The sequence below is a fragment of the Anser anser genome, assembly GCF_964211835.1.
Source record: "Anser anser genome assembly, contig: HAP1_SCAFFOLD_278, whole genome shotgun sequence".
Classification (NCBI taxonomy): domain Eukaryota; kingdom Metazoa; phylum Chordata; class Aves; order Anseriformes; family Anatidae; genus Anser; species Anser anser.
This window is the reverse complement of record NW_028153680.1, coordinates 22,417-43,410: the sequence shown is the minus strand read 5'-3', so window position 1 is coordinate 43,410 and position 20,994 is coordinate 22,417. Positions and strand designations below refer to the sequence as shown.

The window sequence follows — 20,994 nt, the reverse complement described above, 5'->3', positions numbered from 1 at the left end:
GGTCAGGAATGGGAGACTAGAATATGACTCTACAAATTTGGATTTTGTAGAACAACTTAATAGATTTTGTGGGACATCACTGCAGGGGAGAGGAAGCTGGTACAACAGTTGCATACACTCTCTTGTCTTACTATACCTGCTGCTTTTCCTTTCCTAGAGGGAGCAAGACTTTAAATACAAAAGCTGTCAACATTTGTGAATCTTACTAGACTTCATACAACGTCTTAGAGTATTGCTTGCACTTGGGATCGCTCTGTGTCTGAGTTTCCCTCGTCCTGGATTATGATTTACTGTAGCTATTCAGTTCCTTTGTTCCTTTGTATGGATTGTTGGTAGACGGAGTTTACTATGTGGAAGATATTGCTGAGAATCCAGGCAATGGCAGTGTAATTCTGCTGGCCAAATACAGTTAACTGTGTAGACGGGCCGTGGAAATGAGGAAGAGAACGTGGATTTTTCATGAGGCAGAGCAAGACTGTATCAGTTCTCTCTTCCTTTTACTCTAGCCAACTTTAACATGTTTGCGAAGCCTTGGGATGGGAAAGTCGCTTCCCCCAAGAAGAAGGCACTGAAACGTAAGGCACCTGGCAGTTTTCCCTCTGCTGTAGCAGCTGTGAAGCCACGGACTGCCTCTGACGCTGACACAATGGGACCTCCAGCCAAAAAAGCAGCTATGGTAAGGACAGGGGCTAATGCAGAAATGGATCCCTTGTAAAATTTACACCCTCCTCTAGGAGAAAAGATGGAAAACTCAAAAGTTCTACAGGCTTTCTGTTTCCTTTTAAATCCAGTAGCTGCCTACAGAATTCTTGTAGTACCCTTCCATATTTATTAGATTAATGGCACTATTTACTTAGTCCTCTGTGATTCTGTGATTTCTCTGGTGTGGAGGATTTTGTCCATTAATGCTGTGTTCTTAAAAGACACAAGATCATTAGTAACCTCCAAGTGAATATTAACTTTCTTCAGGAGCACCTTGGTTTTGTATTTTGGCTAAGGCTCCGCAATGCCAGAGGAGAAGCAGCATGGAGGAAAAAGCTAGTAAGGAATCTTTTACCCATGAGTCCTAAACGCTGTTTTGCTGCTTTCTAGGCTGTTCCAGCCACGCTGGAGCACGTCCCAGCCACCAGACTTGAAGAAAATCCCCAAAACAGGTGATGACCACAACTTGTTCTTTTTCTCAATCGGTGTATATCCCCAGTGAAACATAAGTTCTGTCACACGTGGGGAAAAAAGGAGGGTTCTGAGATAATTAAAGCCCAAATCCATCAGAGGAATAAGTCACGTGAAATGACTTTCTAGCAGCTAGCAGGAATGCTTAATTAGACTTACTTTCTTTAAATGCTGCAAGTCGGTACAGCTTTCCAGTGACTTCTTGCTCTGTCTGAATACCTAAATGAGGATGAGGTGAAGTTCTCCTACTTCCTCGTGAGGTGATAAATGATGAGTAGTGTCCTCTGCCTTTTGGTCCTCAAGAATGCCACCCGAACAAACATACAAGGTGACAAGAGTGCAGGGAGAGCAGAGGGAAGTGATGGCTGCAGATCAGCTTCCTGTAGTGGGGAGCAAACTCTGCTGAGTGTGCCGTGGGAAAAATGACTAACTTAGCAAACAGATATTTGCAGATGGAGACTTCTTAACATTTTTACAGGAAAATTAAGCAAGGTGGCAAAGTGCCTCTTGCTACAACAATTGAACCATCTTTGCTAGACTCCAGGTGCTCTGGCTTCACAGAGAAACCCCCAAACTGAAAAATGTACCTGCTAATATATTGGGCTCTAAATGTCGCCCTGGGTTAATTGAATAACAATCCCTGGGTAAGACTGAAGTGCAGGAGGGGTTGGCTACGGTTTTAAGAGCCGGTTTGCAGAAAAGGGATTTCCCGTTAAGAAATGGCATATACTGATTGTTCTCTTCCTTGCTCTGCCAAGACCTGAAGCACATCTTGGAAGCCAGGCAGAATCTGTGGAGCCAATGGAGTTCTCAAGCTCGACTTCAGCTTCTTCCCAGCTAGAAGAAGCAAGGACACGCCGGCTGAGTTCCACAGGCAACGCGCCCGTATCTGTAGACGAGGATTTAGAGACGCTACTTTGGGAACTCTCAGACGGCATACTGGAAGCCGAGCTCGACTTGGACCCAGGGAAGGATGAGGATGACCTCCTCCTTGAGCTTTCCAAGATGATTGATGATTGAACTGCATAGTCCTATGGTATATTAAAAAAAAAAAAAAAAAACAAAAAAAAAACAACTCTTCTTCTTGTTGGATACCCCGAGGTGATCCTTTTTCTAACTGAGGCTTTGCAATGAGACTTAAAGCACAGTTGGAACTGGTAGAAATTGGCAGGATCTGCACTCAGTTGTCCTAAGTTTCCCTGCTGGTCAGAGTTAAGGTCTTGTGCATGGTTCCGTAACTATAGGTGGCTACCTTTGATATCAAGAGGACAAAGCACTTGTTTCTTTTGGCACAGAAAGATGTCCATCGGCACGCTGTGGTGGCTGTGAATTGACGTAGTGATGGAGCGATGCTCTGAAGGCTTAAACGGAAAGCTTCTTCCTTCCGCCCCCCCTTGGCACAGCTCGATGTTGGGCACATTGTGAAGCCTGGGTGTTCTGATTTCTCGGACAGTTGATACCCAAATCCCGGAGTTACTATGTCAACTCTTGACTTTTATTTGTGTATGCCATTGTTTTGACTGTAATCTTTTCAGATGATGAAGCTGTAGGGGCGGGAGGGAGCAGAATAATTATTCTAGCGTTGTGGACCAAACATGCTGCCAGGAGTGGTGGTGGTGGGGTCAGCCCACCCGGCCTTACTTTCAATTATCAGGGATGATAAAATGGTGTGAAAAGCAGCAGCTCTGCGATACGGCTACGCTACCCCCACTCCCTTCTCTTGTGCTGTACCAAAGTTCCCCCAAGCTTTGGTTGGTGCTTTTTGCTGGTGACAGTAGGACTCCAGGGCGAGTAGTCGGGACTCTCCTGCAGTAACTGGGTCAATTAAGGGTTGGTTTAAGTGCCTCCTGGTTTTTAAAATTGCTCCCCTGAGCTGCTGGCTCTGCTGCCTGCTACAGCAAATGTTCGGGTGCCATCAGCGTCGCACTTGGGCGTGGGCACTGACTCTGCGGAGGAGAGCTGAGGCTCGGGTGTATTGTGTACCCTGCCGCCAGTGATCGTTTTCCCCTAGCAGATCTATTTTGAATTATTTCCCTAAATTTTAGAGGAACTTTAGGCTCTTTGTGCTATGATTTGTGAAGCTGTAGGGGCCCTCAGGCATTTGCTGCTGGCAGAGAAAAACCGCTTGTCGAATTTGTTGTAAATACTTTCTGTTTGGACAACAACGCCTGTGTGTGTGTGTGTGTGTGTGTGTGTGTGTGTACGTGCGTGCTTTGATGACCCCCTGCGACGCCCCAGCTCCGCGAGGGAAGCTTTGAAGCGGCTCTGGGAAAACCTCTGCGGAAGAAACTGCTGCTGGCGACTTGCGGAAAACGGACTCCACAATCAGTGAGATTGTAAAGTAGGTATGTTTATTCAGCGCTGGGCAGCACGGGAGGTCGTGGGCATGAAGATTGATGACTCTTCCTCGTCACCGCTAGTTGACCTCTTGTCTTTGCACAGACTCAGTTGCTCCTTGGCTCTTGTCCACCTGCAGGACCAGTTTCTCCCAGTTTCTTAAGATAGGCTCGCTCTCTTATTAGGAGACTGACCTGGGTAAGGGGCCCAAGGCTTCTTGCTTTAGTTAATTGGCACAATGCACCATAGTTAGCAAAGACACTAAGTAGCATCCTAGTTTAATGCCGTCAGCGCTCTATCTCTACTTGATAAGATTCTCCTAACTCCCTCTCTCACTGGAGCCCACGCAGCCCTCCGTCCTGCCGAAGGACTTCACGGGGACTTCTGCCGGCTCCGGGTGCCCGCACACAGACAGAAATGTCTTTGAGAGAAAACAATCAGGAGGAGGAGAGCTCAGAGACTGCGGCCGGCTTCGGCCACCTTCCCCTCGCTTTCCCTCTCCGTGTTCAAACCGAGCACTGTTCTGCCGTCAACCTTCGCTGCCTGTGCCCGCGGCGCTGGGCTTTCGCGTGTGCCATTGCTCCTCTACATATTTTATCCTTCCTTTTGTAAGGAATGGTCCAGCAATTCGTGTCACTAAGGGATTTGAAGGGTTAACATCGAGGCCCGGGTCTAGGTGATAAGAGAACAAAGGGGTTTTTAGGGAAAAGTGCTGACTACTGCAGGGGATGTTGCTAGAGTTTCTGAAATCCGGCGCAGAGGCTCCCAAACGAGGAGGAAGGGGGAGATGAAGGACAATTGAAGGACAAAAGCCTGGGAGGAAGACAACCAGCATTCAGCCCGAGCAAGCCCCGAGAGACCACCAGAGACTGGTACGCAGGCGCCCCTGGGAGGGGTTTCAGATTCCGGAAACCAATTCTAATAACCCTGCCTCTTCTCGAAGTAGTAATGAATATGTATTAGCCTGGGAGCATCAAAACCAGCCGCCTTACGTAACAGGTGTGCGTCCTGGGGGAGCAGAGACTCCCGGCGCACCCAGCGCTGCTTGCTTGCCTCTATTCGTTTAATAAATTGTAAACTTTGATTGTAATCCTATTTGGATTTATAACAGCCATTTATAACACTTTTTATATTTGTATTTTATTTAAGGCTGTCTTGCCCCCCTCCCCCCCCCAGCCTCGCTGCTCACCAATAAAGCTGGCGCAGGGACTCCTGCCTGCGACCATAGAGACGCGGTCCTCCCGGCCTGCTAGAGCGGCCCCCCACGCTCTTCCAGCATCCCAGCGTCCCTTGTGCGCTCCCGCCCGGCCTCAGGGGCTTCCGGAGGCGGCCCAGCAGGGGCGGCGGGAGCAGCGAGGCGGCGGCAGCCATGGCGTACCGCGGGCAGGACCAGAAGGTGCAGACGGTGATGGTGCAGCCCATCGTAGCCTTCCTGCGGCCGGGGAGCGACGGGGGAGCGGGTGGGGGGCGGCCCGGGCCTCAGGGGTCTCGGCCCGGACCTTGAGGCCTTGTCCCGGGGCCCTGGGGCCTCGTTGCAGGGTTTGAGGCCTTGTCTTGAGGCCTTGTCCCGGGCCTGGAGCTCTTGTCCCCGTGCTGAGCCCTTCACGCAGTGCCCCAGAACCTCATCTTCCGCTACCTGCAGAGCGTGAGTAGCGGGGGGAGAGGACGGGGAGGGGATGGGGATGGGGATTTGGAGGGGGTGGGGGGAGCGGGGAGGGTCCGGGGATCTCCCTCGCTGAGTTTTCGGCTCCCACCCGTTGCTCGGGGCAGGTTTGTGGGGAATGGAGAGCTGTGCGGCGTGGTGGTGGGTACAAGGAGCTGCTGCGCAGCCCGGCGTTTCCCCCTCGTGTTAACGGGAGTGGGATCGTGCAGCCGGGCGTGCAGGAGTGTTCCCTTGTGACTGGAAACGTGTCCTTCAGCAAACGTGTAGTATTCACTCAGTCATATAAGACTCTAAAATGTCAGACTGTTAATTGAAACTGCCCCTGAGAGTTGCTCCTTGGAGTTTTTGGGAGCTCTAGCGGCTATGGTTAGCGGGTATTTCTGAACACACGAGAGAGAACAAAACTGCTCGCGGTGTTTGTGTTCCAATTTACTCTCCTCCTTCGTTCTGCAGAGCTCGAGGATCCAGGTGTGGCTGAGCAAGTGAACGTGCGGATAGAAGGCTGCATCATCGTGAGTGTCAGCACGACCCCACGTTACATCGTTAGTTTGTTTTCCCTCATTCACAATCCTATTTTTTCTTGTCAAGAAAAACTAGCCCAAGGGAAAAAAGAAATCGTGCTTCTCTAACAATTAGTCTTCGTTGTCCAGCCTGGGTCAGCACAGCTGACGATGGTTCGTGTTGTTGCTGAACTAATTGCCACTGTTGCCGATTTCTAGGGCTTTGACGAGTACGTGAATTTGGCGCTGGACGACGCAGAGGAGATTCACTCCAAGGCAAAATCAAGGAAACAGCTGGGTGTGTCGTGTGTCTGTGCAACCCGAGTGACGCGCGGTCTGAAACCTGCCCGGGTGAGCCTTCTAGGTAGCAGCACTGAGACGTACCAACCGTGTGACGAGCCTTGCTGTTGAAGTTCAGTGAGCAATTCCTGGCTACATCTCTGTCCCTGATGATTTTTGAGCTGCTGATTTTGCTGGATGAAGGAGAATCTGTCCCTGCCTGAGACCAGTTCTGGTCTTTGAAACGTGTAATACCAGGCGGCCTGCACTCTGCATGATGGGCAAAACCCTGCTCAACCACACAAAACACTTTCTGAAAACACGAGATTATTCTCAGGTTCTGGGCTCTCTCTAATCCCCTCTTTCCCTTCTCTTTGCTGCAGGCTGGATCGTGTTAAAAGGGGACAACATCACTCTTCTACAGAGCGTTTCTAAGTAGAATTTGCCATCCTTAGAACAAAGGTGGCTGCCGTGCTGCGGAGTGACTGAGTGCCAGGGGAACGCGGCCCACTGGTAGATAGGAAGTTATTTGTAACTGGGGTTGCATGCTGAGGTCAAAAGTCTTTCCTTTGTGGGAGCGAGTTGTTTGTAGCTTGAAACAATACGTGATGTATTTCACAAATAGCCATTTTTCACATTAACTGTAAATGTAAACCACAAATCTGCCTGTTTTCAGTCTCTTCCTTCTGTGAATGGAGAAGGAGGAGAAATATAGAAGCGTGGGCTTTTCCTTTTGCTGTGGATCTGATAAGTTTCGATAACGCTATGTGCTTTCTTGACCATTACATCTGCGTTATGTGGCCAGGGTGGACTCGTTCAGGGCACGGAAGCCCCACACAGTCCTTGAGCTAGCAGGGTGCTAAGGAGGGTGTTGGAGATTTTGCATACAATTGCAGCCCTTTGTTGCTGCAGTGACAGGTTCCTCAGATTCTTTCTAAACAGGGTTTAGCTTGTTGAGAATCTTTTTGGGAGTGTTTATTGTGGATCAGTCAGTAAAAGTATCTTAGTGGGCCCGTGAGGGATTTGGGGCTGTGGTGCAGTAACCCAGTGTTTACAAGTGTTACTGCTATGCATGCTTGTCCAATAACGTCTCCAGATCAGAGAGTGAGAGCGGGCAACTGGTTTGGATTAAATCTGTCACTTCTTGCTGCTTTGGACAGAGCCTGTAGATTAAACCCTTGTGCTGTTCAATAAGCTGGGGTATCAGATGTGTCGGTTGGGTTTTTATCATTTGATTTATTTTTTTTATCCGTTTGGAGATCTGTCTTTTCTATTTAAGTTTCCCCAAGAGAGCTGAGTTGCTTGATGCATCGACCAAAGAGAAGTTCCCCGGCTGACTTGGGACAGCCAGTCCCCTCGTTTTTCTGATCACAAAAAAAAAAAAAAAAAAAAAGAAAAAGAAAAAAATCGAAGAAGAAAAATTTTGACTGTAACTGTAACTCAGAAACTAAGATTACCTAAATGGAGAGAAATGAATTTTGATGCACAGGCTGTGCTAGAAATCTGTTAATCAGCATTCAGTTTTTCAAAACTTCAATTTGTGTATCATCATCATGAAAATTAATAAATTCAAGGTGGGAGATCCTTTCCTGAAAGGGAAGGACAGAAATACGAGTCTTGCTGTGGGGCCTACCCAGCGCAGTTCTGCCATTCCGAGAAGTAATACGTCAGGAGTGTCACAGCAGACGTTCCCAGGAAGAAACCTTTGAGGGGCAGCGTGACACACTTGATTGGCTAAAGCAGCTTCAGCTGGACAGCCTGCTGCCGGGATGGGTAATTCTAAGTTGTGTTCAAGTTGCTGAGTTCCTTTCAGCATGTAGTAAAGATGTAACGTGCCGATGTCGTTTGGGAACAGGAGGCATTACGTGTCACCAGCAGTGGGCACGTAGGGAACAAAACAGTATCTTACGAGGTCCTCCACATCTGCCTTTCATTTTGTCCTTGGTTTGCCAGCTGGAGCTTTCAGGAGGTGAGGAAGGAGGCTGTCCCAGTGAATAGTTCAGGTGTTGCAGGGTATTTGTGATGCAGTGCTTGTAAAATTTACCTGCCCGCATCTCCTGTTACAGGCAGCCCCCCGTGGGCCCTGTGAGATGGGGAGCTGCTGCCCGGGGTTAGGCCCAAGGTGCCCTGTCAGGCCCAGGGCCGCCCTTCCCCTTCCCCTCGCCCTGCCCTTCCCTCCCGCTCCTCAGCCCTTGCTCAGGCCTTTTGGGCCGTCTGGCCGTCCGTCTGTCCATCCATCCGGCCGTCTGGCCGTCCATCTGGCCCTGTGTCCCTCCATCCCACCGCCCTGCCCCGTCCCTGCCGTCTCCCTAGGGAAGCAAAGAGTCCCTGGGCTGCCTTCAGGGGGGAGGTTCTGCTCAGGAAATTAAAGCTTCCCCCTTAACGGGCGCCTTGCGAGTTATTTTGAGTTCCAACCTTCTGCCTTCCTTTCGTAGCAGTGCCTCTGAGGGGTGCGCTGTAAGGTAGCCGTCATCTGGCGCGCTGCTCCTGCGTTTCCCAAAGGAACTGCCTTCGGGATCTGACTAACTCTGGATGCACGCGGTTGTCACCTTAATTTCTCCGTTAGTTTGCTGAAAACAACCCGCTTGGGTGACCTTTGTGTTTGTTTCTTCAAACTTGGATCGAGGAGGTCTCTGTTTCCTTATGTTGATGTTCACGACGAAAGTGCAGAAGGGATGCTTACTGTTGCCCGGGTCAGTCCTGTTGCCAGGATGGGAATGTTTAGCCTACCGGCCCTCTGGTGCTGTTAGGCTGCACTCGGAGTGTGAGCTCTGGGCCTTATTTGGAAAAGACTGCGTTATTTGAGTGTACAAACCCGAGATATTCTGCGGATAGGTGATTCTCAAACCACGTCAGAACCACCGCTGTGACGTGTGCTGGAGTCGGACGCGCGTTTGACTGATCAGGCGGAGCAGGTGAATTGAATTTGTTGCTGGATGGCGAGGTGTTCTGGGGGAAGAGCTAGTCTAAGGAAAACTTCCTCTTACTGCCCCTTCCCATCTCAAATGGCCACTGCCTGGGGAAATTGCTTCTTTATGACATTAACTACAACGTTACAGTGAGGATGAGGAATCATCATTACTCCCATAGTTATTTGCTGCCAGGCCGCAGCGTTGATTTCAGAGATTTAAAAAAAAAAACAACAGGAAAAAGAAAGGAAGTATGTATTCTTTCACATACTCTCTTTTCCCTGAGAGTAAATGTTGTAGCTTCAGCAGTACCCTTCCTCTGGAAACGATTCCCAGTGCCTGCTCAGACACTGGGGAGTAAAATGACAGAACAATGGAGGAGAGCCACCCGATATAAAGAAAGGAAAAAAGGGGTTATGGATGAAGGGAAAGCAACTACATAAAAAATTGGTGCTATCTAAAAATTGGTTAACGGTTTGGGACCTGCAGGTGCTGCCTACACGTGCGTGTGTTGCAGTCGTGCCTGTTGCCACTGCGCAAAATGGAGAGAGCTTCTTTGTCGAATGCAGCATGCTAAAGAATGCGCCATTGCCTGGAAGAAATGCACGGCCTTCCCTCGTGTGGGACTTCTTCCCCATTGATCTGTGGTTTACCTGAAGGTTTACCATAACCTACATAAGTTTCAAAAGCAAGCAAGCAACCAACCAAAAAACAACACCAACATTAAAGAGTGGCAAGGCAGATGCTCATCTGGGGACTCTGACTCATCGGTGACATCACCAAGCAAAGCATTGTGAGCGCTTCGGGTCGGGGCTGCTGTGGCGAGCCTCGCAGCCGGGAGGGAGAGCGGGTACGGTTCGCCTCTGGCGGGTCTGTGTCAGCCCTCTGCCCTGGTGGCTTCGTTAGCAGTGAGAGTTTGACTGCTGTGTTCCCAGCTTTCGCTTCTGCACCGACCGTGTGGCAGAGCCCGCAAGCTGCTTCCTCAGCTGGAAGAGGAAGAGGAGTGACCTCAACTGTGCCGAGGTAAAGCAGAACCGTTGAAAAGATTTGTCAAAGATGCGGCTGGTACCAGCGCAGCCGCTGCAGCTGCAGCAGGTCCTGGAGCATTGGAGAAGATAGAGAGGGGTTTCTTCGTGAAAAGAATGCTGTGAAAGTGTTTTCACGCCAGAAATTAGGAGAAGCGCCTCTGTTGTTTGGATATCCTCTATTGACCTGGCACACGGGCATTACAGCATACCTGGCACACTCTTTGTATTGTTTGTAAAAGAAAAAAAAAAAAAAGTGTTTTAGGGCAGGCCAAAAACCTGCCTTGGCACTTCCACATCGCAGCAGTGCTTGCAGGCCGTGCATCCTGGATGCCAGGCAAGGATCTAAATCCGATGGTGCTGTTGGTAACGTGAAGTTCAGGAAGCACTTCTGGGTTTTTCTGCTCTTCCATGTGAATTTTTGCCCTGTGAAGGTGGTGTACTGAGCTCTTTTCTTACCAACAAATAGGTTTAAAAGCAGTTACAGCAAGGATGAGCTGTGTTAGCAGGAGGCTCTTCTGTGCTTTGACCATGGGAAGATGAATGGTTTACCTATGCACCGTTAAATATAATTTGACACCTAGCACACAACACTTGCAGCCTGTGGGGTGCTTTAACAAGCAGGTAAATCAGCGGAGACTGTTTTGCAGCAAGGCTGATGCTGGGTGATTAAAAAGCAGGGTCACAACAAGGAGAAAAAAAAAAAAAAAAAGCTTTGGAGATCTTTTTTAAAATGAGACTGCTTTTTATGGCATTTAGGGCTGTGAGGTATCCTTGGTTTTTGCTTTCTTCCCATTCCTTAGACCAGATCCATTCATTCATATCCTGAACAGCGTTCTGGGTCTGTTCAGGAAAATGGAAGGCAACAAGCAAAATGATGAGCTCCTTGGGCATTCAAAAGAGCTCAGTCTGGGAAAGATTTCAAGTCCAACTTCCATGCTAAGGAGCACCAGTAATTTTTAGAAGTAGATGCAGAGGAATCTGCATGGCACTAAGTGTGTTTCTGAAGGTGCTAAAGGTCAGAAGTGACGATTCCTCTCAATACTAAAGAAGAGAAGGAAACCTTGCACTTAACTACTGTTTTTATTCCCTTTGTCAAGCAGTCAAAACCAACAACTAATACGGGAACCCAACTTTTCCCCTCTTTACTTTAGATTTGGGAAAATTCCCTGCCAAAATAATACTTCCTGGAAAATTCACTAGTGTTTGTGTGAGTAAAAGGTTCCAACCTTTTATTATTAATTTGTAAGAACTATTTCATCCGCTTTTGTCCAGAAGAGTCAGAAATAATTTGCACAGAAATGTGCAGCATTTTAATGAAAGGCTTCAGAATCACTCTAATTTGAACTTTATCTGGTCTGGTTGCAGGTTTTATGACATTTAGTGTCTTAAAAAAAAAATCAAAATATCTGACTTCACATCAGAAAAAAAAAACCTGCTTGTGGCTAAATAAAATCTGTTGCAGCTCTGGTCATTGAAAAATCATTGGCTGTTAAATTGGACCTAAGTCATCTTTTCTAACCTTTCATGATCTTGCAGCAATGGATGATGATGGATATATGGATTAGGGAACAGCACGTGATGGCAAACCTGTGGTATTTGCTACAGCGCAGAAAGAAAACAAATTGCTTCCAAAAAATCAAACTAATTCAAAATTCTTGGTATCATGCAGCCATGCCACTGGCAAAGTGAGCATTGCCCTGCCTCTCAAAGCTTGCTGTATCCTTGATCTGCTGTCTTGCTGCTGTTAATTGATTGCAACTCTACGTGTCTGATCAGGGCTACGAGTTGTTCTCCATATGGATACCATACGACATATACTGTGCACGCTTGTGTGTATAGATATGTTTATCCTGTATGCATGTACATATTTGATCTGGATAGGCTGGAGCGATGGGCTGAGGTCAACTGTATGAAGATCAACAAGGCCAAGTGCCGGGTCCTGCACCTGGGGCGCAACAACCCCAAGCAGAGCTACAGGCTGGGAGATGAGTGGCTGGAAAGCTGCCTGGCCGAGAAGGACCTGGGAGTGTTGGTTGACAGTCGGCTGAATATGAGCCAGCAGTGTGCCCAGGTGGCCAAGAAGGCCAACAGCATCCTGGCCTGTATAAGAAGCAGTGTGGCCAGCAGGTCTAGGGAAGTGATTGTGCCCCTGTACTCGGCTCTGGTGAGGCCGCACCTTGAGTACTGTGTTCAGTTTTGGGCCCCTCGCTACAGGAAGGACATGGACGTGCTCGAGCGAGTCCAGAGAAGGGCGACCAAGCTGGTGAGGGGTCTGGAGAACAAGTCTTACGAGGAGCGGCTGAGGGAGCTGGGCTTGTTCAGCCTGGAGAAGAGGAGGCTCAGGGGCGACCTTATCGCTCTCTACAGTTACCTTAAAGGAGGCTGTAAAGAGGTGGGGGTTGGTCTGTTCTCCTACGTGCCTGGTGACAGGACGAGGGGGAATGGGCGAAAGTTGCGACAGGGGAGTTTTAGGTTGGATGTTAGGAAGTACTTCTTTACCGAAAGGGTTATTAAGCATTGGAACGGGCTGCCCAGGGAGGTGGTGGAGTCACCATCCCTGGAGGTCTTTAAAAGACGTTTAGATGTAGAGCTTAGCGATATGGTTTAGTGGAGTACTTAGTGTTAGGTCGGAGGTTGGACTCGATGATCTTGAGGTCTCTTCCAACCTAGAAATCCGTGATACTGTGTGATACATATGTATGCATATTTGTGTGCTGGCCCCCAGATCACTCATGGTATAAAGCATTGGCCTCGAAGGCATACTCATCAAAATATTTGGTAGATCCTCCATTTTTTTCTAGTTCCCTCAAAATGAGAGAGTTTTTACGCGCTCTCTGTGTCAAAAAGGCAAAACTTCTGATTTCCACTGTCGCTCTCGCTAACTTTCTATCACTCACTCCTCGTGTGTGTGTCTAAACACATATGTGTGTATGCGTATGCACATTTGTGTATTTCTGTGCACTGGTGTGTTTTTTGCTGTACAGGTAATAAAGACGGGGAAAGGTTTTAGTGTTTTCTTAATAGGTGAAGAAATCTTGAAGACCAGAGATTGGAACATACTGAATTTTGAATTAAAAAAAAAAAAAAAAAGTCAAATTTTCTGGCTGTGGAAGATGGAGCCTCATTTTTGCAGCCACTTTGAATCACGAGTTCATCTCTAAATGCACTGGGTTTTTTTGTTTTTGTTTTGTTTTGTGGTGTTTTTTTTTTTGGTTTTTATTTTTTGAAGAGCTAACTAACCCTGGCTGTCTCCAGTCTGAGAGAGTGTTCAGATGGACTTGCTTCCTCCATTAGTTATAAGCTGTTTAAAAGCACATCCTATGTTTGAATTGTGGATGAGAGGCTCCCTTGGCAAAGTGAGGAGGCAAATTCTTCCTACCCCTTTATCATTAATTCACGGATTCAGTGTTGGTTCGGCCTCCAGGAGAAGTTAACTGGAAGTCTTTGAAGATCGATAACTTTGCTGAGGTTGTCCAGGTAGGTGAACTCGAAGACCCACAGTGACTGGAACGTGCTATTTAATGCGTCATACTGCGTTCTGTAGAAGTTACTCGTAGCCATAGTTGATCATTGCCTTGCATGTATGATCAGGTGGTTTTTGAAGAAGTGACTCCCTTTTCAGGCTTCCGGATGTGCTCCAAGGCATATTATTGAGGACGTGGAAGAGAACACTTGCTGACAAAGCTCCTGGCAGCTTTACAGAACTTTAGTTTAATATTGTGTTAGTTCCCGTAACAGCTGATTTCAAGGCATTGCTCTCCTCAAGAGACTAATTTGATGAACAGAAGAAAGCTGGAAAAATGCTTGTTACTCATTATTTTTCACTTGTTGGTACTTTGTTTAGGGTTACTTTTAAAAAGAAGATTTCACTGATCACAAGCCAGTGGAAGACTTTCAGCCCAAGCAAGGGTGAAGACAGCTCTCTCCAAGAGCAGAGGAAGTCCCTGTGGAGAGAACCCGAGCTTGTTATCAGAACTTGTCGGCATGTCTAAACAAGGAGACGATTGCTACTTCTATTTCTATTCTACCTGTACCAAGGTATGGCTGGGTTTCTTTTGCTTTGCTTTGCTTTGTTTTTTTGTTGTTGTTTTTTTTTTTTTTTCTTTTTTTTCAGGAAGGGGTAGAGTAGGAGGAGGAGGCACACTGGTCTTTGGTTAACGTGATAACCAGATAGATTCTGAATTCAATCGTAGCAACCTGAGGCAGTAGCATGGACGTTTTTGAGGCTGTACTATATTTTCCTTGTTGGTTTCCTTTTGGTTACAGGGAGACAACTGTTCCTTCCGCCACTGTGAAGCTGCTCTGGGGAACGAGACAGTCTGCACGCTGTGGCAGGAGGGTCGTTGTTTCAGGAATGTCTGCCGATTCAGACACATGGAAATCGATGTGAGTGCCTAAAGATGTGTTCTCAAAATAAATCAACAAAAGCATTTTTCAGTGCTGTAGGTGTGCTGATTGTGCTTTTGCAGGACAGAGTCCTTTGCTTTGGAATTACACTGGTTTCTGTTAGCAGGGGAGGGGGTGGGAGGAAGGAGAGGGAAATAAAATCAATGCCTTAGGTATGTCTTAGCAAGATTTTCTTTTATTAGACGCCGACAGTATTTTCTCAACAGATGCAGAATAACCGCTAACTAGACTGCTAAAACCTGCTGGAGCAGGGGGGTAATAAACAGGCTGTACTAGCCTCCTGAGAGCAGGCTTGATAATGATCTATCAGGTCTCTTGTGTCCCGGAGTCCTTCAGATAATGCTGTTCTAGCTGCCTGGGCTAGGAAGCAGTGGGGAAAGTTAAAGGTGCAGAAGAACGAAGTCTCCGAGAAGTAGTTCTGGATAGAGTTAACGTAGGCAATTTAAGATGTTCTTTTTCCCTCTGAATAATCCTAGTATAATCCTGGGTGTATTAGTTTAACCCACCCTAAACTGATGTCTGAGAGTGCCTGTCTTCTCAAACTGAATGATGACAAGGCTAAACGTGCATAGTGGTTACAGCTTCTGCAAACTTTGTGAATATGCCCGGAAATACTATACTTCCGTGATAAACTGACCTTTGGAATGATGTTTCAGCACTGTATTGTGACAGCCCTATCGCTGTCGTGACCTGGAACTGTGCATCTCTTTGCAAACCTTAGGTGCATGTTATCACGAGCTTGTCTTTCTTTCTGTCTTCAGAAAAAGCGCGCTGAGATTCCCTGCTACTGGGAGAAGCAGCCAGTAGGCTGTCAGAAAGCCAACTGTGCTTTTCATCACGCAAAGGGACGTTACATCGATGGCGTCTTCTTACCACCAAGCAAGAGTGAGTTTAGGTCCTTTTTCTTTAAGTATTGAAGAATTAATTTTGCATATTACTTAGTGGGTGCCAATAGTGTAGGAGACATCAGGTAACCGTTCATTTGTGAGTGCAGGAAAAGGTCTGCAGTCCTAGGTGGTCAGCTAAACCGAGTGTACTGCTGCTGTACTGCTGGTATTTGTTTTCTGCTTTCATGCTCAGCTTCTCTCTGCTTTGTGTGATATTTGCCTTGCAGTTTGCTTTCTGTTGTTTCGTCTTCTGCTGGGTGGCAGGGAGATGTGTTGTTGTTTGAAGGCAAGTCATTGTTCACGGTGTAAACAGTGGCGGGATGGGCAAAAGGAGATGCTGCATTCATTGCCTGTGCAGGTTATCTGCCTTAGCTACCATCTTCGTGCATTGTGGTCAAAGTTTTAAACTGCCATATTACTGATGATCCTCCTCTTCCTCTAGCTACACTGCCAAGTCCGCCTGAGTCCGCGGACGATGATTTGAAAGTGGCTCAGATGTCACTGCAGCAAAACAAACTTTCTGTCCAGTCCAATCCCTCTCCATAGCTAAGGCGGGTGATGAAAGTGGAAAACTCGGAAAATGTCCCAAGCCCTACACACCCTCCAGTTGTAATCAATGCTGCAGATGATGATGAAGATGATGATGGTGAGCATGGTTTGGTTCCTGGAAGGAATTTGTGCTGTAAATGATTGTGTAAGTCTTTGGTTCTTGGAAGGAATTTGTGCTGTAAATGAATGTATAAATCACAGATGACCTGAGGTCTGACTAGCGATAGGGCAGGCAGTCCGCTCAGGTCACTGGTGGCTTTGTCTGGCAGTCAGTGGACAGAACCTGAAATGTTGGAGGAAAGCTTAGAACCACTCTTGGCTTTAGCTGGTCTGTTGTGTAAAGCTCTATGTGAAACTAGGAAGGAAATTCCTTTTTTTTTGTCTGAAGAGTAATATGTCGTGTAGTAGTTAAAGCTGCAGAGAGAATCTAGAGTCCTAGATGTTTTGTCCTAGGGTAGTCTACTTACGAGTTCATCAGGTCAGTGTAGCTGTATTAAAAAAAAAAACAAAAAACAAAAAAAAAACAACTTTTTTATAGGAACCATGGACTGAAGTGTCATTGCATGAGCTACATAATCACGAACAATCTGGCCTATGCATAACTGAATAGATTTTTCCCCTTCAGACCAGCTTTCTGCGGAAGGAGAAGAAACTAAAACTCCCGTCCAGCAACCAGCTGAGGAAGGCCAAAATGGATTACGGATGATTTCCACTCGGAAAGCCAGTGCTACTACTGCTAAACAAGGTATTCCAGCACCTGTAGTAGGATAAATCGGCAGGATAACTTGACAATTAACTCAAAAGCAATGTGGCGTAAAAACACAACAGAATGTAGGGGTGCTGAATGGACTCGGTTATTTCCATGATCTCATTTCTCCCTGATACCATCATGTGCCCATTGGGTCAGAAAGTTGAACTGCTTTTCTTTCCTTTTGGAGAACAAAACAGGGTCACAGCATGGAGTTTAAATGGCTGCACGTGCAGCCTGGCAACCACTGTTGAAAGCCATATCTAACGATAGAGGGATCTAATATCACGTAAATGGATTAAAATTAAAACTACAGTTTTTACCCTGAAGGGTGAAAGGAGGGGCAAAATGCCATTGATTCTATGGTTGTTTCACTTGTGAGGAGTGTTGACAGGCTTTATTCTAAATACTTCTGAAAGTTCCTGAGCACTAAGAAGCCTGAGGATCTGTGGTCCTCAGTGAGTGCCTCTAAGCCTTAGTCTCATTAACTGTTTTCTGTTTTCAGAGGACGGTCTGAATTTTGGAATAAAAACACTTGAAGAAATCAAATTGCAGAAAATGAAGGAAAAAACTAAGAGACACGGTGGTGAGTTAATATTCCCTGCTTCCTTACCCGGTTCACCTTCATCCTGTGTGATGATTTTTCTTTCAAAAAAAACCTCTTCCAGTAATACCGGGTAGCTGGCTATGCTTTGGTGAATCCAACTATTTTGCCAAAGAAGTGAAATTTGATTGGCTTCAGAATGGCAGGTGATGGTGGCTGGGAGCTGCTTGAGGGATAGACTTCCATGTTTAGCTGGGGGCATCGAGCAACCTGATTCTCAGCCAGCTGGTATTCTAGATGGGAATTCCAAGGGCAACCAGAGGCAAACTAGTCACCTCTCTTATTTGCATGCTCTGGTCACTGTATGTTTGACAGTAATGAATAATTAAAGTTTTTTGTTCTTCGTGATAGTTTTTTCTGTTTGGTAAACTTCCTTATGTTTTGCTTGCTCTGAGCAGAAGGTCCTTCAAGATCTTCTCTTCCTCCCGTCGATTCTATGATTTTTCCTGCTCCGGAAAAGGAAAATGTCCGGACAGTGGTGAGAACTGTGACACTGTCTACAGAGGAAGGTAATAATTCATGCTTTTGTTTTGATTTCATTACTCCTAAACTGGAAGGTTAAGCAAGAAGGAAGGCAATTCACTCCTGTTAGCCTCCTGGTGCTGCCGCCTTCTGTTCAAAACATGCTTTTATGCTGAAAGTCCCTGGTTGTACTGGAAAGCTTTGGTGCTCAGGTTAAGTGCAGTAGCAGGAGAAAGAAAAAAATGTGTCAGTATGCAAATAGGGGGATAACTGAAAAACAGGAGAGTAACGAGAAGAAAGAGCTCTAGAGGACAGTGCTATGTAAGAAGCAATTTCTGAAGCTTTAAAGAGGCTGACAGTGGCACGTGTGGACAGTAGTGCGATAGGAGTCTGTGTATAAATTATATTGTTTAGAGTTGTGCAAATTCCTTTGAAAGGGAAAGAAGTGAAGAAGTACTTCTACCCATAGACATTCACCTTAGAAAGGAATATTTCTCAGCATTTGTACCTAATAATATTCTGCTTGCTTATGCAGCTCTGTTCTGCACAAAGTATAGCTGTCAAGCAGACTCAGATTCATTCTCGACTACATTCAGCTGGAATTTGAGGCAAACACTGAGACTATGGATACTTTTTCTAAGTTAATTATAGTTGAAATATGAGTTTGTGTGGTTTAGCTGTCAAAACAGTGCCTTGCTGGGTTTTTTTTGGACATGGGCTAACAGTATACTATTTCTATTGGCTACTGGTTTCTATGAAATAGAAAAATTTTACTTTTGTTTTAGGGGAGGAACCTGTGGTTCGACTAGATCTTGCTGAGAAACAAGGAAAACGGAAAGCCTCCGTGGGTAAGAACTTTTTATGAGCTGTTATTTAGGTGCCGCCTTCTCTATATGACTGCATTGAAGAGTATTTTTGACGTATGAGAGGAAAATGCGTTGCAGTGGAGATCTGTGTTGACTGCAGAAATGGCAAAAAAACCATTTAGCAGCTGAAAGGCAATTTTATGAAAATATGCTTGAAAAATAGAAGCTTGTGGTTGACTGTTCTCAAATCTTCCTGCAAAGAAATGTTCTTAAAATATTCCTTGTTTTCTCTGTCTGAAGCTGATGTAAGCGCCCTTCCGGTGAAGCGCAGCCTTGCTGAAAGGCTGGGGAAGAAGGTGGAGGTTCCGGGAAATGCTGACAAAGCACCAAAGAGAGGTACAGCTACTAAACAGGCATCTGGATGTGATTCACGGGTTTTGTAGTTAGGCTTTCTGTTTGTCCTTTTCCTGCGATGTTTCTTTTTGCATGTTGGCTGAGGTCTTAATCACCGGGATTCAAAGTTACCTTTCCTGCCTTGTTTTTGAATGTGAACACAAAGTTGACGTTTATGCAGCCTCCCTAATTTGGTCTTTTTCTGTTTTGCAGTTCAAGTTCCCAAGTCTGTGAAGGAGAGGCTAGGATTACCTTCTCAACGGACTAGTACTGCGAAAGGTAACAACTGGCTATTAAATATACTTTCTCCTTCTTCCTTTCCGTGAACTTAGACCGTTTTCATACAGCCCTAAAAAGGAATTCAAATGAAAACAAAGAACTGATTCCTCTTGCTCGAGTGCTGAAGCTCTTCTGACAGCCACTATCAGAAATCTGGCTCTAGGTGTGTGTTTATTTTCCGCTTGTGCCTTGTCAAGGTTTTAAGCTGCTTCTGTGAACCATCATATACAATTAGAATAGAGCCACTGCCGGGAGCAGGAATTTGAAATGCAGTCTGAAAAAGTAATCAAGTAAACTAGCATTTCTGTGTAGCAACTCTCTCTGGATAGGGCTGGTCTTCAAAATACAACAAGTGGCTCAGAGGAGGAGGAGAATGTTAGGCTATTGTCCTAAGATGCGTTATTGGGAACGCTCAGGCTTAGTTTTCCTTAGTACTGTGACAAATTTTGGAGACTTAAACTATTGTTGGACTCTCTTTAAATGTTGGCGCTTCTCATTTCTTGATGATGACAGGGAAGGCTGCTAAGCCAAAGGGAGAGGTCCATGTGAAAACACTGGAGGAAATCCGTCGTGAGAGAGCTCTTCAGAGACGAGAATGTCAAGCCAAAGCCCAGGCTGAATGGCATGGTAAAACCAAAGATCCCAGCGCAGGGGCAAAAATTGAGGGTGAGCCCAAGAAGCAGAGCGTGCTCACTCTTTCCGGGCCCAGCAAAGTGCAGTCGAAGGAGCCGGCAGGTAAAGCCAAGCCAGAAGGAGAAGTGCGTGTTAAAACCCTGGAAGAAATAAAGCGCGAGAAAGCTCTGCGGATGCAGCAGAGTGGAGAAAATGTGCCAGCTCCCCCAGCACAACCTGGACCTGCCCCAGCCGGGCAGAAATCGTTATGGAACACAAAGCTATCAGGTAATAAGATGCTTTAATACCTGCCCCGGTGAGGTGCTTCCCATATTGAGCAAGTTCCGTTTGCTCAGGATCTGCTTTGCTTTTTCCTTCAATGCAGAGGATAAAAGAGTTTAAGGCTGCAAAGTTCAAAGGCAAAGAAGGGCCAGAACATGCAACCATGTCTGTTTTCGTTAATTACGTGATGGTATTCTGTATTTCCCACTAGAAAATTAACACATTGAGGGGCTTTTTAGTCTAATTTTGGTATTCTGTTTTTTTCTGCCATCTGTTTATGGTATGAAGTCCTCCCTGCGTTGAGTTCAAGTTCACCTTCCTCTTTGGCATGTGTTGCTTAACTTGACACGTGTATGTGTTTGTAAAGCATGCTTCAGCGTCTTAATGTGGGGGGCCAGTTTCTGTCAAAAATGACAGAGGATCAAAGGCCTCGTTGTTAAGATTATATCAACTTTGTAAAATGAGATTGTGTGAGGGAGATAAGGAGGGCTTAAAGGCTGCATGCACTGCACATTGTAGCCTTTCTCTCTGTCTCATGGGACACGAGGAAATAAACACACAAAGAAAACAAGTACCCAGCTTTCTTTCGTTTCTTCTCCTGCCAGCCAGATGTTAGGTCAGGAATGGGAGACTAGAATATGACTCTACAAATTTGGATTTTGTAGAACAACTTAATAGATTTTGTGGGACATCACTGCAGGGGAGAGGAAGCTGGTACAACAGTTGCATACACTCTCTTGTCTTACTATACCTGCTGCTTTTCCTTTCCTAGAGGGAGCAAGACTTTAAATACAAAAGCTGTCAACATTTGTGAATCTTACTAGACTTCATACAACGTCTTAGAGTATTGCTTGCACTTGGGATCGCTCTGTGTCTGAGTTTCCCTCGTCCTGGATTATGATTTACTGTAGCTATTCAGTTCCTTTGTTCCTTTGTATGGATTGTTGGTAGACGGAGTTTACTATGTGGAAGATATTGCTGAGAATCCAGGCAATGGCAGTGTAATTCTGCTGGCCAAATACAGTTAACTGTGTAGACGGGCCGTGGAAATGAGGAAGAGAACGTGGATTTTTCAT

At 46.3% G+C, this 20,994-nt stretch overlaps 1 pseudogene across 1 annotated transcript; it reads left to right on the top strand.

Moving 5' to 3' along the window:
- Positions 1 to 13,873: 13,873 nt before the first annotated feature.
- Positions 13,874 to 19,941, top strand: LOC310891653 (zinc finger CCCH domain-containing protein 11A-like; annotated as a pseudogene). The gene is made up of 11 exons: positions 13,874 to 13,927; positions 14,156 to 14,275; positions 15,058 to 15,181; positions 15,626 to 15,829; positions 16,358 to 16,477; positions 16,986 to 17,066; positions 17,483 to 17,593; positions 18,332 to 18,394; positions 18,653 to 18,748; positions 18,959 to 19,024; positions 19,538 to 19,941. The product of its transcript is annotated as a zinc finger CCCH domain-containing protein 11A-like (transcript).
- Positions 19,942 to 20,994: the final 1,053 nt, after the last annotated feature.